The sequence below is a fragment of the Erpetoichthys calabaricus genome, chromosome 1, assembly GCF_900747795.2.
Source record: "Erpetoichthys calabaricus chromosome 1, fErpCal1.3, whole genome shotgun sequence".
NCBI lineage: Eukaryota > Metazoa > Chordata > Cladistia > Polypteriformes > Polypteridae > Erpetoichthys > Erpetoichthys calabaricus.
The window spans coordinates 24685777-24699117 of NC_041394.2; positions in this window are offsets into that span (position 1 = coordinate 24685777).

Genomic DNA, 13341 nt, shown 5'->3' on the forward strand with positions numbered 1-13341 from the left:
TGAAAGTGAGACTTGATCAAAAGATTCCAAGACAATGCCATGATTAACAGTAGGAAGTTCATAGCCAGTTGGAACAATACTACAGCGGATTGTATCCAGTTCACTGACAAAGAATGAAAGAAATTGCTCACATGAAAGAACAGTACTATTTAATCCCGTCACAGAATGAGGGTGAATGGCCGCATTAATTGAATTAAATAAGACCCTAGGATTCTTAGAATGATGTGATACTAAATCAACAAAGAAATCATGTTTAGCTTTCTTAATTGCAACCTGGAAGTTGAATAGAGAAGTCCTAAAAATCTGTTTAGAAACAATCAGTCCATCTTTTTTCCAACGCTGTTCCGCACTTCGACAGGCGAAGCGATCGTGTGGTTTCATTTAGCCAGGGAGTAGGTCTTCCCTTATTACAGCGTATCTTGAGCGGAGCAATTGAGCCTAAAACCGTTTAACAAGAAGAAACAAATTCTAAGACAGAATCATCGATACCCTCATATTGAACATGTACATCAAGACTAGAGAATATGGTTTTAAAATCGGATATAACAGAAGAATTTATAAAGCGAGAACAGCATGGAGCACAACTAGTAGTAGGAACATCAACAGTAATGTTCAAATCCATCATTATAGAAAAGTGATCAGTAAAAGAAACATCGCATAAATCAATATTATTAACTGAAATATCACGTGTAAGAACGAGATCAAGGGTGTGACCGAGAGAGTGAGTTGGCATATTAATATGCTGGATAAAATCAAATGAGTCCAATAGTGATAAAAAGTCATTAACCAAAGGTTTCGATTGATAACAAACGTGAATGTTAAAATAACCAACAATAAATACTTTGTCATGGGAGAGGATGATATCAGCCAGGAGATCTGAGAATTCAGAAATGAAGATATCATTAAATACAGGAGGTCTATAAACCACGGCAAACAATAAAGAAGGGGAGCTGCACACTTTGAAGAGTTGCAGTTCGAAGCTACTAGGCGGACCTTTTGTAAGGCTCTGACACAAGAACATACTTATAAAAACAGTGGCAATGCCCCCACCACGACGAGTCAGACGAGGAGAGTTTAAAAATGGATAACCTGATGGTACCAAGTCAGTAAAACATGAAGAGTCACCATTTACAATCCAGGTCTCAGTCATGAAAAAGAAATCCAGATTATTTGAGATAATAAAGTCTTGCAGAATAAAAGTTTTATTAGACACTGATCTCAACATTCAAAAGAGCAGCCTTGATAGAAGTAGAAGAGCTCGCTGCGTGACGAGCGTGCGAAGATTAGCAGCGGTTACTCCCCGAGAGCACACAGAGGAAGAGTGATGCCGCCTTGAGATGGAGAAATGAAATCCGGTATCCAGCGCCCATGGACCAGGGATGGAGTCCTGTGCAGGAGAAGATGGATCATAGACGACTCGCAGGCATCGGGAATCCAAGCTCTGGAACTTGAGTCGGTGTTGTTTAACAGCAATACCGGCTCTTTTTCCACGGCAGCGGCGAGTGCATTTGGGTCTCCGAGAGGCATTCAGTTCACTGATACAGGTGAACACCAGCGTCCAGGTGAAGAAGTCAGGAGATGAATAAAACAAAGGTGGAGGTTCACATTATATCCCATCAGGAGATTAAAATTGAGAGAAAAGCAAGCAAGAAAATATGTTAAGTAAAGAATCACGATCGTAGGACAGTGGCCGTTGAGATAAACTAAAACATAAAAACGAAGTTAAAAAATAGATTAGCAAGACGAGCAGACGGCCAGCCACACAGAGCCATCTTATTAGCATTCCATACAAATAACTTTAGTTTTATAAAAAAAAAGGTTCGAAACAAATCAACCCCCACCCCTAAGAAAGAGAGCTAGGCCAGCAGAGTAAAACTTAAAGCTAGTAAAAATAAGTAAATAGATAAATTAATAAATGAAAAAAAGGTAAATGGAGTAAAAGAGGGGAGAGAACCTCTGCACGAGAACCAGCTTTTCCCACCCACTCAAAAGTATGCAGTGTTTAATGTCTGGAAAACATTTGGGATTAAATCACTTAGAGATCTGTACATAGACAATGTCTTTGCATCCTACGAACAATTATACTCCAAATGTAACTTTCCAGCAACACATTTCTTTCACTACCTTCAAATCAGAAACTTTGTTAAACAGAACCTGCCCAATTTTCCTCACCTCCCACCTACCTCTATGCTGGAAAGAATATTGCTCAGTCTTGAGGACTTAGACAGCATTTCTGCAATATATAAAACCATTTTACAGTCCCTCCCTTTCAAAGATCCCAGAGGACATTGGGAAAAGGATCTCTCACTCAACATCTCAGAAAGGGAGTGGAAGGTAGCAATGCAGAGAATTCACTCGAGCTCCATATGTGCAAAGCATACAATTATTCAACTCAAAATTATATATCAAGCGCACCTCTCTCGTTTAAAATTGTCCAAAATGTTTCCAGGGCGAGATTCAACCTGAGCCACATGTTCTGGACCAAAATCTTTAAATGCCTATCAGACAGCCTTGGTGTCACAATCCATCCTAATCCTAGAAATTTGATTCTGTTCATCTGGACAAAGTTTTTAAGTGGGAGAAATATTTCGAGACTTATCCAAGTCTCTTCCTCAGTCTCAATTGACTGCAGGTTTCCCCAACCTTATAAACAGTACCTTTGCTTAATCACAGAGACTAGCACCATTGACAAAGGGCCAGTTGATCAGTGATATGCAAATTGTCCACTGATTAGTAGACGTGTGAACCATTCATAGAAGGTTGAGGAATGGCTGCAATCACAGCATTGTAAGATGGCGACAGATGTACCCTTAGGCCCCCTCCTCTGTTCAGAGATGGTCGTTCCTTTTTCACGTAAATGGCCTCCTTGATTCCTCTCTCAAACCAGCGCTCCTCCCTGTCCAGGATGTGCACCTCTTCATCTTTAAAGGAGTGATCACTATCCTGTAGATGTAAATAGACTGCGGAGTCCTGGCCTGACGAGGAAGCTCTTCTGTGTTGTGACATGCGCTTAGCCAGTGGCTGCTTGGTTTCCCCGATGTGCAATTCACGGCACTCCTCCTGGCACTTAACTGCGTAACTGGAGGGGGCCTAAGGGTACATCTGTCGCCATCTTACAATGCTGTGATTGCAGCCATTCCTCAACCCTCTATGAATGGTTCACACTACTACTAATCAGTGGACAATTTGCATATCACTGATTAACTGGCCCTTTGTCAATGGTGCTAGTCTCTGTGATTAAGCAAAGGTACTGTTTATAAGGTTGGGGAAACCTGCAGTCAATTGAGACTGAGGAAGAGACTTGGATAAGTCTCGAAATATTTCTCCCACTTAAAAACTTTGTCCAGATGAACAGAATCAAATTTCTAGGATTTCCTAACCTGGATTATTGAGCATGCATCGAGAAATCCATCCTAATCCACTAACAGCTGTGTTTGGTGGGCTCACAGAGGGGCTTTAAGTGGAGAAGGACAAACAAACTGGAATTGCCTTTACTTCATTATTAACACGTAGACTTGTTTTGCTCAACTGGAAGAATCCTAACTCACCAATTCAGAGTCACTGGGTAACTGATGCCATATATTATTTGAAACTGGAAATAATCAGAGGGCGGCACGGTGGCGCAGTGGGTAGCGCTGCTGCCTCGCAGTTGGGACACCTGGAGACCTGGGTTCGATTCCCGGGTCCTCCCTGCGTGGAGTTTGCATGTTCTCCCCGTGTCTGCGTGGGTTTCCTCCGGGCGCTCCGGTTTCCTCCCACAGTCCAAAGACATGCAGGTTAGGTGGATTGGCGATTCTAAATTGGCCCTAGTGTGTGCTTGGTGTGTGGGTGTGTTTGTGTGTGTCCTGCGGTGGGTTGGCACCCTGCCCAGGATTGGTTCCCTGCCTTGTGCTCTGTGTTGGCTGGGATTGGCTCCAGCAGACCCCCGTGACCCTGTGTTCGGATTCAGCGGGTTGGAAAATGGATGGATGGATGGACGGAAATAATCAAATTCGCACTTAGAGGATCTGTGCAAAACTTCTTCAATACCTGGCAGGATCTCATCAATAACATTTTAGAATAAGCATTTAAATTGAGAAGCAGGTAAAGTGGTAATTCTTAAGAACAGAATATTATAATACCAAATAAACTTCTTCTTCTTCCTCTTCATTTTCCCTCAGTTAAATAAGTGATCATTTTAAAAATAGTAAATAATAATAAAATCTGGATGTAAAGACCTAATACTCCCTTGATTTAAAGTCAGAAAGATTTACAGAATACTTTCCCGTAAAGATAAAGGTATTATTTGTGTCAGAGTAGGAGTTTTCAGCAGTTGACCTGATGTATGGATGAGCATGGATGACGCCTTCAACATACAGGCAAATGAAATCTGACACAATGGAGAGGCTCTCTCTGATGCCACTATTGTCTTCTCTTGTGTCTCGGACGGGCCATTATACAGTATATGCCAAAAGGTGCATGTGGGCTTCTGTACCTCATGATGTTACACACAGATAATTGGCTAGCTGATCTAGAAATGGGTACCTCTACCTAAATCTTTGATTACACAAGTACATTTTGTGAAAAACACAAGGAAGCTTTATCTGTTTTTTCTCCAGTTCCCCTGGGAAAAGAATTTCTCCCAGCTAACATCTGAGTTACGGAATATCTGGTCATTCTAATTTAAGATTATAATGTAGATAAGAATTAAAGAACATGTGACTAGATTTAAAAAGTGGTGTTGTGGTGTGCAAAATCTGTAAATTTTGGTCTATATTTTCATAATATTTTGCTCAAGTCAAAGCAAGAGGACACCTGCATGGGCAGCTTAACATCATAAGCATTCTGTTTTTCTGAATTGCACCAATATTAATCACAGTACCATCTGTTTGAACTGAGCAGGAATTCAGGAGATGTTTCAAGCTGTATTGATGATTTTATCACTTGTGAAGGGAAGGGCACCAGGACTAAGTTGGTTTACAGCTTGAGACAGGAAATCGTCTCCCTATTATATAAAAAAAATCTTGGGACGAGATGAGACCTGTTCAGAGAGACGAGATGTGACTTTCTCTGAAAGACACTTTCACGTCCCGCGAGATGAGACTTTGTGCTGTGATGGACAGCCGGCGTTTCAGTCCGGCTGGGACGTCCCTCAACAAAAGAAGACAGCCTTTTTAGGGCACTGCATCACCCGGGACGCTAGATGGCAGATCCCCTGGATGGAAATGGTTCCTCGGATTCCCGCAAGGCAGCATGGGACATGGAGTCAGTATCTTCAGCCCTGTTGGGTGCCGCCAGGGGGAGCTCACCAAGAACCCTGGGACTTTTACGATTACGCCACCCTGGAAGTACTTCGGGGTCACGAGGACGGAAGCCCGCAATACTTCCGGGACAATTGATAAAGGAAGATGTGGTGTTGACCCGGAGAAGAAATACTTCCGGGTCATAGACTTTAAAAGGACTGTGGGAAACCCCAGCAGACTGAGCCGGACTTGGGTGGGAGTGTGATGGAGCTGCTGGATGTGGAGGATTCGTTATTGTGATTATTGTATTGGTGATTATTATTACTGAGAATTGTGGAGTGTGCGGTGCTTTGTGCACTTTATTGAAAAATTATTATTAAAGAATCTTGTTGGTGTTTTAAATATGTGTCTTGGACGTCTGTCTGGTGGGTTCCACGGGGCAACAGCGCCCCTAGCGTCCACAGTGCCAAGAGATTTAACCATGCTCGGAGCCGGAAAAAGACAAAGAATAGATGACAAAGTAGAACGTCGTAAAGAATTCCAAAACAGCGCGATACACATGCAGAGCAGGTTACAGATAATGGAAGTAGGAAAATTCGAAAGTCTCAAAAAAATGATAGTAAAGATTGCATTAGCACAAACAAATGGAAATTATTACTCGGTTAAATAACAGAACAGCGAAAAGAGAACGAATTGTGTTTCTTCCCAATGAAGAGGCGTATCCGCGGGAATTAAAAGATTTGTTGTTTGGTGAAAGTGAAATCCACATACGCTGTCACACTTAGGTCACAAAGTTCCACAGATACACAGGAAAATTTAGAGACAGAAACGTTATTCAAACACTTCAAACAAACATAAGTCTCTTTTAGGAGTGAATCGAGCTCTGTGTGTAGTCGGAGGGGACAGTTCTGTCTCTCAATTAAAAGAATGGAAAATCTTCTTCTTCATAGGGGTGTGCCTCGGGAGCGGGACCCCCAACAGGAGCAGAGGACGTCTGTGGGGAGATGAGACACAAGGCAGTGAGACAAAAGGACAGCTGCTGTACAGGCTTTTAAATATTCTAATTGCTGTGCGAGATGCAGAGCAGGGGGCAAAGCCCCCTAGTTAAAGCATAAAAAACTGTATTGCTTGGGAAAACGGATGTATTCAAATAGATAAGAGTCTGATTGAATTCATTTATCATGACAGCCAGCCAATCAGAATATCTAACAATCACATGTTGCGAAACTCCCACGTAGAATTTTATAATAAATTAGCTGTGTAAGCCTGTGCTGTAAAAAACCCAGGCTACTAGAAATCATGGATTCTGGCACTTCAGTCAATCAATCGCATCGGTTGTGTGTTAGTGGCTAGCGAGGTTCTCTTTCCTCAGCAGTTTCGTTTGTCCGACATGCTCGCCTCCATTCTCTTTCAGTACCAAAGTGAGTTTCACTCTCCTCGGAGGTTTCGTTTTGCCGATGTGCTCGCCTCTCTTATGTATTAGAGGCTAAGCAAGTTTCTCTTTTCTTGGCGGTTTCACTTTGGCGACAACGTCGATTTCTATGAGCTTCATGCTGTAGCCTCGCACTTCTGGGCCGGACAGACAAACTTCCATTCGTAGACGTTTATATACAGTATAAGACATGCCTCGTCTGAAGAGCAACATCAGAAGAAGAAAAAGAAGAAGAGGAAACAGTGACAACAGAAGAGTGACATCAAAGGATGGTGACAGCAACATGTGGCTATTTTCATCTGATTGTTAGCAAAGCATCTCATGAACAACTTTAAGTGCTAGATCACCTTTACATCATGTAAGCTTTTCCTAAAGACTATGTCCAAATTTTACTATCAGTCTTATTTTCTATTATTCCTTCTTCTATCTGGTATTATTATTCATGTAATACGGTAAATACCACACTGTTTTTTAACTTTCTATACTTTGTCCTCATAGTTAGAGTGATTGAGGTAATAAGTTTTTTTATGAAGAGCACCTGGAGCAGTTGGAAGTTTGCCATACACTCTGATCTGCCAGGTTTATTAAGACTGAAGGTCAGAGCGCCACCTAATAGTAGGGAACAGTATGTAAAGTAAGGCATTCTTGGGTGATAAATGGACTATAGCCAAGGATGTTGAGCCTTTGTATGTATGAACTAGGGGGGCTTGCCCCCCCAGCTCCTTTGGCGCCGAACCCCCAGTTGCGGTCAGTCTGCCGCTCAATTTGTGAAGAGGGGGGCTGAATGCACCCCAAGGAGGCGTGGTCATTCCTCTGAAGCCCCCTCTTAAACGGTGATACAATGGGAAACAAATAGTTTTTTTTTTTACCTCCAATTTGCTCGATCAGCTGCTGGCTTGCTGCTGCTGCCATGCCGCGTGATCTGCATCTAGTGCGGCGCTTCGAACATTTAAAAGCCTGTACGGCAGCTTGTCCTACTCTTTGTCCTTTATTTCCGGTCCTGGGCATGGTTAAATCTCTTGGCACTCTTGGTTAAGTCTCGTCTCGTGGGATGTGAATTCTTGATATTTTTTAGTTTATAATTTAAAAACGGAAAAAGAATCTGAAAATCTAACAAAATCACATTAAAGTTCGATACATTCTGAAAAGAATGATACCAAACATATATATGTAGGTTTTAAAATAAGCCCGATTTAAAGTGTGACAAAAAACGTGACATAAAAAGTCACATAAAATCAATGCACAAAATGGTTGCACATTTAGGATTAGGATTTTATATATATTAGAGTAGATATATTCCTAGAGACCGAAGTAATGTTTATGTCTGAGATATATTTTAAACATTGTATGTTGTTCATGCCGATAATAAGTCTCTTGAAATGCTAAATGAGTGACAAATTGTGTATGTGTTATTCATAGGCACTTGTGTGGTTGGAAGTGCTAGAGATTAACCAGCTGTGTGCACGCCACTCATAGGGCACTGCTGTGGTTAGGGTCTGTGTGTATGCGTATATCTATCTATGTGTGTGTGTGTGTGTGTGTGTGTGTTAATCTTAAGGTGTGACAGTAGACCAACCCGGTAACGAACCTGGTGAGTACACTTACTGTATCCTTGAAGAAAATAGGTAAAGAATAAGTAGAGGGAAATATCATGGTAATACAAGAGGATAAATACAAAATATTACATCTTATATTATTATAGTATCTTATAATATTACATGTAATCTTACAGTGCCATTCACAACATTGCTCTTCAGAATTTTTTAGCACCACTTTTTGTCCAGAGAATTCATTTCCAGGTCATTACAGCCTGCTTGAGCACAATATTATAAGCAAAGCAGTTTGCTTTTAATATAGTGTCTGCAGTCCCGAAATGTTGAGTGTCCACTCCACAACACATAGTGAATGTACCTCAAAGCTGCTGATGTTACATGATCCAATAGCAAGTACAATCTTGCACCATGCTTCTTCTGCCACTTCTGCTCTGATATACAGTATGTACAGCACACATTTCAAATTAAAATCCTTCACTGGGTTTTTTTTTCTTTGTATCTTTACTGGAATTACATAGTACTAGGGTGTTGTACCGTGTTAGCCATTATGAATGTAGAGAAAAGCCAAGCAAAATGACACCTTTTATTGGCTAACTAAAAAGATTACAATATGCAAGCTTTCGAGGCAACTCAGGCCCCTTCTTCAGGCAAGATGTAATACAGAAACTGAAGTTTCCTATGTTTATATACACACTCTAGGACAAGAAACAACATTGGTAAATATTTAAATGAGAAATTGTGAATGTAAAAAATTAATAGATTCATTCAGGCTAGGATTAATTTAACAAGAGAGGAAAGAACAATGTATTGTCAACATCTGTGGATAAGATAACTGTCCAACAAAGTCTTTTGAAGTTTGTAATGAGTTTTTTCAAAACAATGTGGGTCTGTAGACAGGTTGTCTGTCATTCTGAGAGATGTAAACAATCCTCATATCTGGCCATAAAACTCTTGTCTTTATTCAATCCATGTTGTAAAGTATTAAATTTGAGCATGAGTTTAACTTCCCATTCTTTTCTCTCTTGCTGTGTTTTGAAGTTGCCTATAAGCACTGTGACTTTAAAGTCCTTCTCACAGTGCCCATGGCTGTTGAAGTGGGCCGCCACAGGAACATCTGTGTGGCCATGTTTAATGTGGAACCTGTGTAAATTCATTCTCTGGCGGAGTGTTTGTCCAGTTTCTCCCACATAGAGTGCAGTGTCAGGACATTTCATGCAGAAAATTAGGTAGACTACATTAGATGATCTGCAGGAAAATGATCCCTTTATGTGATGTTCAAGTCGGCAGTGTGGTATAACTATACGGTTTGTATCATAGATGTGGGCACATGTTTTGCATCTTTTCTGTAGGCACGGAGATGTGCCATTTGGCCCACTTCAACAGCCATGGACACTGTGAGAAGGACATTAAAGTCACAGTGCTTATGGGCAACTTCAAAACACAGCAAGAGAGAAAAGAATGGGAAGTTAAACTCGTGCTAAAATTTAATACTTTACAACATGGATTGAATAAAGACAAGAGTTTTATGGCCAGATATGAGGATTGTTTACATCTCTCAGAATGACAGACAACCTGTCTACAGACCCACATTGTTTTGAAAAAACTCATTACAAACTTCAAAAGACTTTGTTGGACAGTTATCTTATCTAGAGATCTTGACAATACATTGTTCTTTCCTCTCTTGTTAAATTAACCCTAGCCTGAATGAATCTATTAATTTTTTACATTCAAAATTTCTCATTTAAATATTTACCAATGTTGTTTCTTGTCCTAGAGTGTGTATATAAACATAGGAAACTTCAGTTTCTGTATTACATCTTGCCTGAAGAAGGGGCCTGAGTTGCCTCGAAAGCTTGCATATTGTAATCTTTTTAGTTAGCCAATAAAAGGTGTCATTTTGCTTGGCTTTTCTCTGGAATTAAATGCAATATTAACTGTTCATCTTCACGTATTCTGTAACCCTCTTCTTAAGGAATTTTGTATTGAGTGTGCTAAAAAAAAATCATTCATTATTATTATTGGAGGCGTCCCCCCTAAGCTGTTAACTCCTGTGAGAATATGGCAATCACCCACACCAGGTGCTCTTATCACTTTATCCTGAATATATCATCATACAGATTCCTATGTTCATTATTTTGGGTTACCTATAATATAGTTACTATTAATTATATTGTTTATATGAGTTTATATGAGTGTTATATTGTTTATATGCACTCACTGGCCACTTTATTAGGTACACCTGCTTCTTAACACAAATATCTAATCAGCTAATCACATGGCAGCAACTCAATGTATTTAGACTGGTAGACATTGTCAAGATGACCTGCTGAAGTTTAAACCGAGCATCACAATGGAGAAGAAAGGTGACTGAAGTGACTTTGAACGTGGCATGGTTGTTGGTGCCAGACAGGCTGGTCAGAGTATTTCAGACTGCTGATGTACTGGGATTTTCACACACAACCATCTCTAGGGTCTGCAGATTATGGTCTGAAATAGGGAAAATATCCAGTGAGCGGGAGTTCTCTGGGCGAAAATGCCTTGCTGATGTTAGAGGAGAATGGCCAGACTGGCCTGAAATGATAGAAAGGAATAGTAACTCATATAACCACTCATCACAAACGAAGTATGCAAAAGAGCATCTCTGAACACAGAACCCGTCGAACCTTGGAGCAGATGGGCTACAGCAGCAGGAGACCACACAGGGTGCCACTCTTGTCAGCTAAGAACAGGCAACTGAGGCTACAATTCACATGGGCTCACCAAAATCGGACAACTGAAGATTGGAAAAACGTCTGGTCTGATGAGTCTGAATTTCTCCTGCGATATTCAGATGGTAAGGTCAGAATTTGCCATCAACAACATGAAAACATGGATCCATCTTGCCTTGTATCAATGGTTCAGGCTGGTGGTGGTGGTGTAATGGTGTGGGGGATATTTTCTTGTCACACTTTGGGCCCTTTAATACCAACTGAGCATTGTTTAAATGCCACAGCATACCAGAGTATTGTTGCTGACCATGTCCATCTCTTTATGGCCGCAGTGTACCCATCTTCTGATCGTTACTTCCACCAGGATAATGTGCCATGTGACAATGAGTTCACTGTACTCAAAAGGCCTCCTGTGGAATTAACCTAATTGATTAACCTTTGGTATTGATGATTAGAATGTATTCATATTGGATAAACTGCTTGAACAAAGAAGTCATGGACAGAGTGTAATACAATAACACTTAAGAAAACATCTTATGTGTGAGTTCTCCTTATCTCAACCCTAATATTGACAACTGATCAGTAAGTAAGTTTCGGACACCTGCACAGGGTATGAAGTAATGGTGGCCAATTTCGGTCAGGTGATGGACATTAGGTAATGGTGGGAAGAGCTAGAAGGAGGAGAATATTTGGCATAGATGATACTAAATGTAATAAAAGCCAACACACTTCCTAGTTTAAGTGCTCACACTATGGTGAAGTCTCTTTGTTACAATGCTGTTTAATAAAGATTGTGGTAAATGATTAAACTTGCTTCTGCCTGTCTTTGCTTAATGGTCATTTCTACCACACTCCACAGTCACCAGATCTCAATCCAATACAGCATCTTTGGGATGTGGTGGAACGGGAGATTCACATCATGGATGTGTAGCCGACAAATCTGCAGGAACTGTGTGATGATCATATCAATACGGACCTTGTTGAATCTATGCCATGAAGAATTACAGCAGTTCTGAAGGCAAAAGGGGGTCCAAGCAGGTACTAGCAAGGTGTACCTAATAAAGTGGCTGGTGAGCGTATGTACAGCCTTTACCTACTCATGGACAGCTGCTTTAAGCACAGAGACTTAACAGCTCTGCACAAGCAGACCAAACGTTTAAGCTACATCCATGCCAATCACTAAAGTAGATGCCCACTCAATGTGCAGCTTTCCTTTGAAAACAGCTCTTCTCAACTGTTGACCCCATATGGCAATTAGTCACATCAGGTGCTCTACATAATATACTTTAGCCTAATCAAACAGAATAAAATCAACATTATAAAGCAAAATTCTTAAAATCAAAGTAAGACTAATGGTAGCAAAAGTAGGAAATATATTTGAAAGATTCAAATATATAGGGTTATTAAACTCTTTTCACATATATTTCCCAACATTTTAAGAGAGTCTTATTAAAAAAAATACTTATGAAGAAAATAAGGGTGAAGAAACACAAGTACAAAGTTACTTCAGATTGTTGTTCATCCTGCAGAGGTCTTATCAGTTTCTTTGGGTTCTTCCTTCTTTTGTTTCCTTCTCGACTCTCCTTGTTCTTCTCTTCCTCCTTTGTTTTGCTCAGCATGCATCCTAAACTTAAAACCCTAACTTCACATCGAATTAACAATGATTACAAGAATAACACTGCACAACAAAGTTTTTGTTTCTTGAACACTGTTGGGTGTTTCTTATAGATTTTTGGGTGCTGATCACGAATATCACATCAAAACTTACCCATCACGTACTGTTTCAGTTTTGTCATGATTTTTTTCTTATATTTGTATCCAAACATTTTTGCTCCCGTAAGTGACTTATCGACAACGGTTTGTGCAGCCTGGGCATATCCAGGCATGGAATCAGGCCAGGATGGAAGCTGTTCTGTGGAAGTTGACATCCTGGGCAGGTCTGAACGAGCTTGACGCTGTCTCAGCATGCTATAAAGGTGGCTTGCATACACCGATCCTGCTCATTTGGTTAATATAGTCAGTGTGTACTGTATGTATAGTATTAGTATTGTATCTGTAGCAATATAACAGTAAGTAAGCTTGATGCTATAGACATTTTGGTGTTGGGCGATATGTCTCGTCAATGTCGTAACAGCCGTGATACATTCTGCTATATCTGTGGCGAATATACACTTGCGCCTCAGAGACGTTGGATGACTGCTCTTGTGAAGAAAGCTTATCATCTGTATTTTGGCTGCAAAATTGGTGAAGACAAGGAATGGGCGCCTCACATTTGCTGTGCGATATGTGCTGTCAGTCTGACAGCCTTCCTCAGGGGCACTCGAAAGACAATGCTGTTTGCTGTTCCAATGATATGGCGAGAACAGAAAGACCATGTGATGGACTGTTACTTCTGTTTGACTAATGTGTCTGGTTTCTCTGCCAAA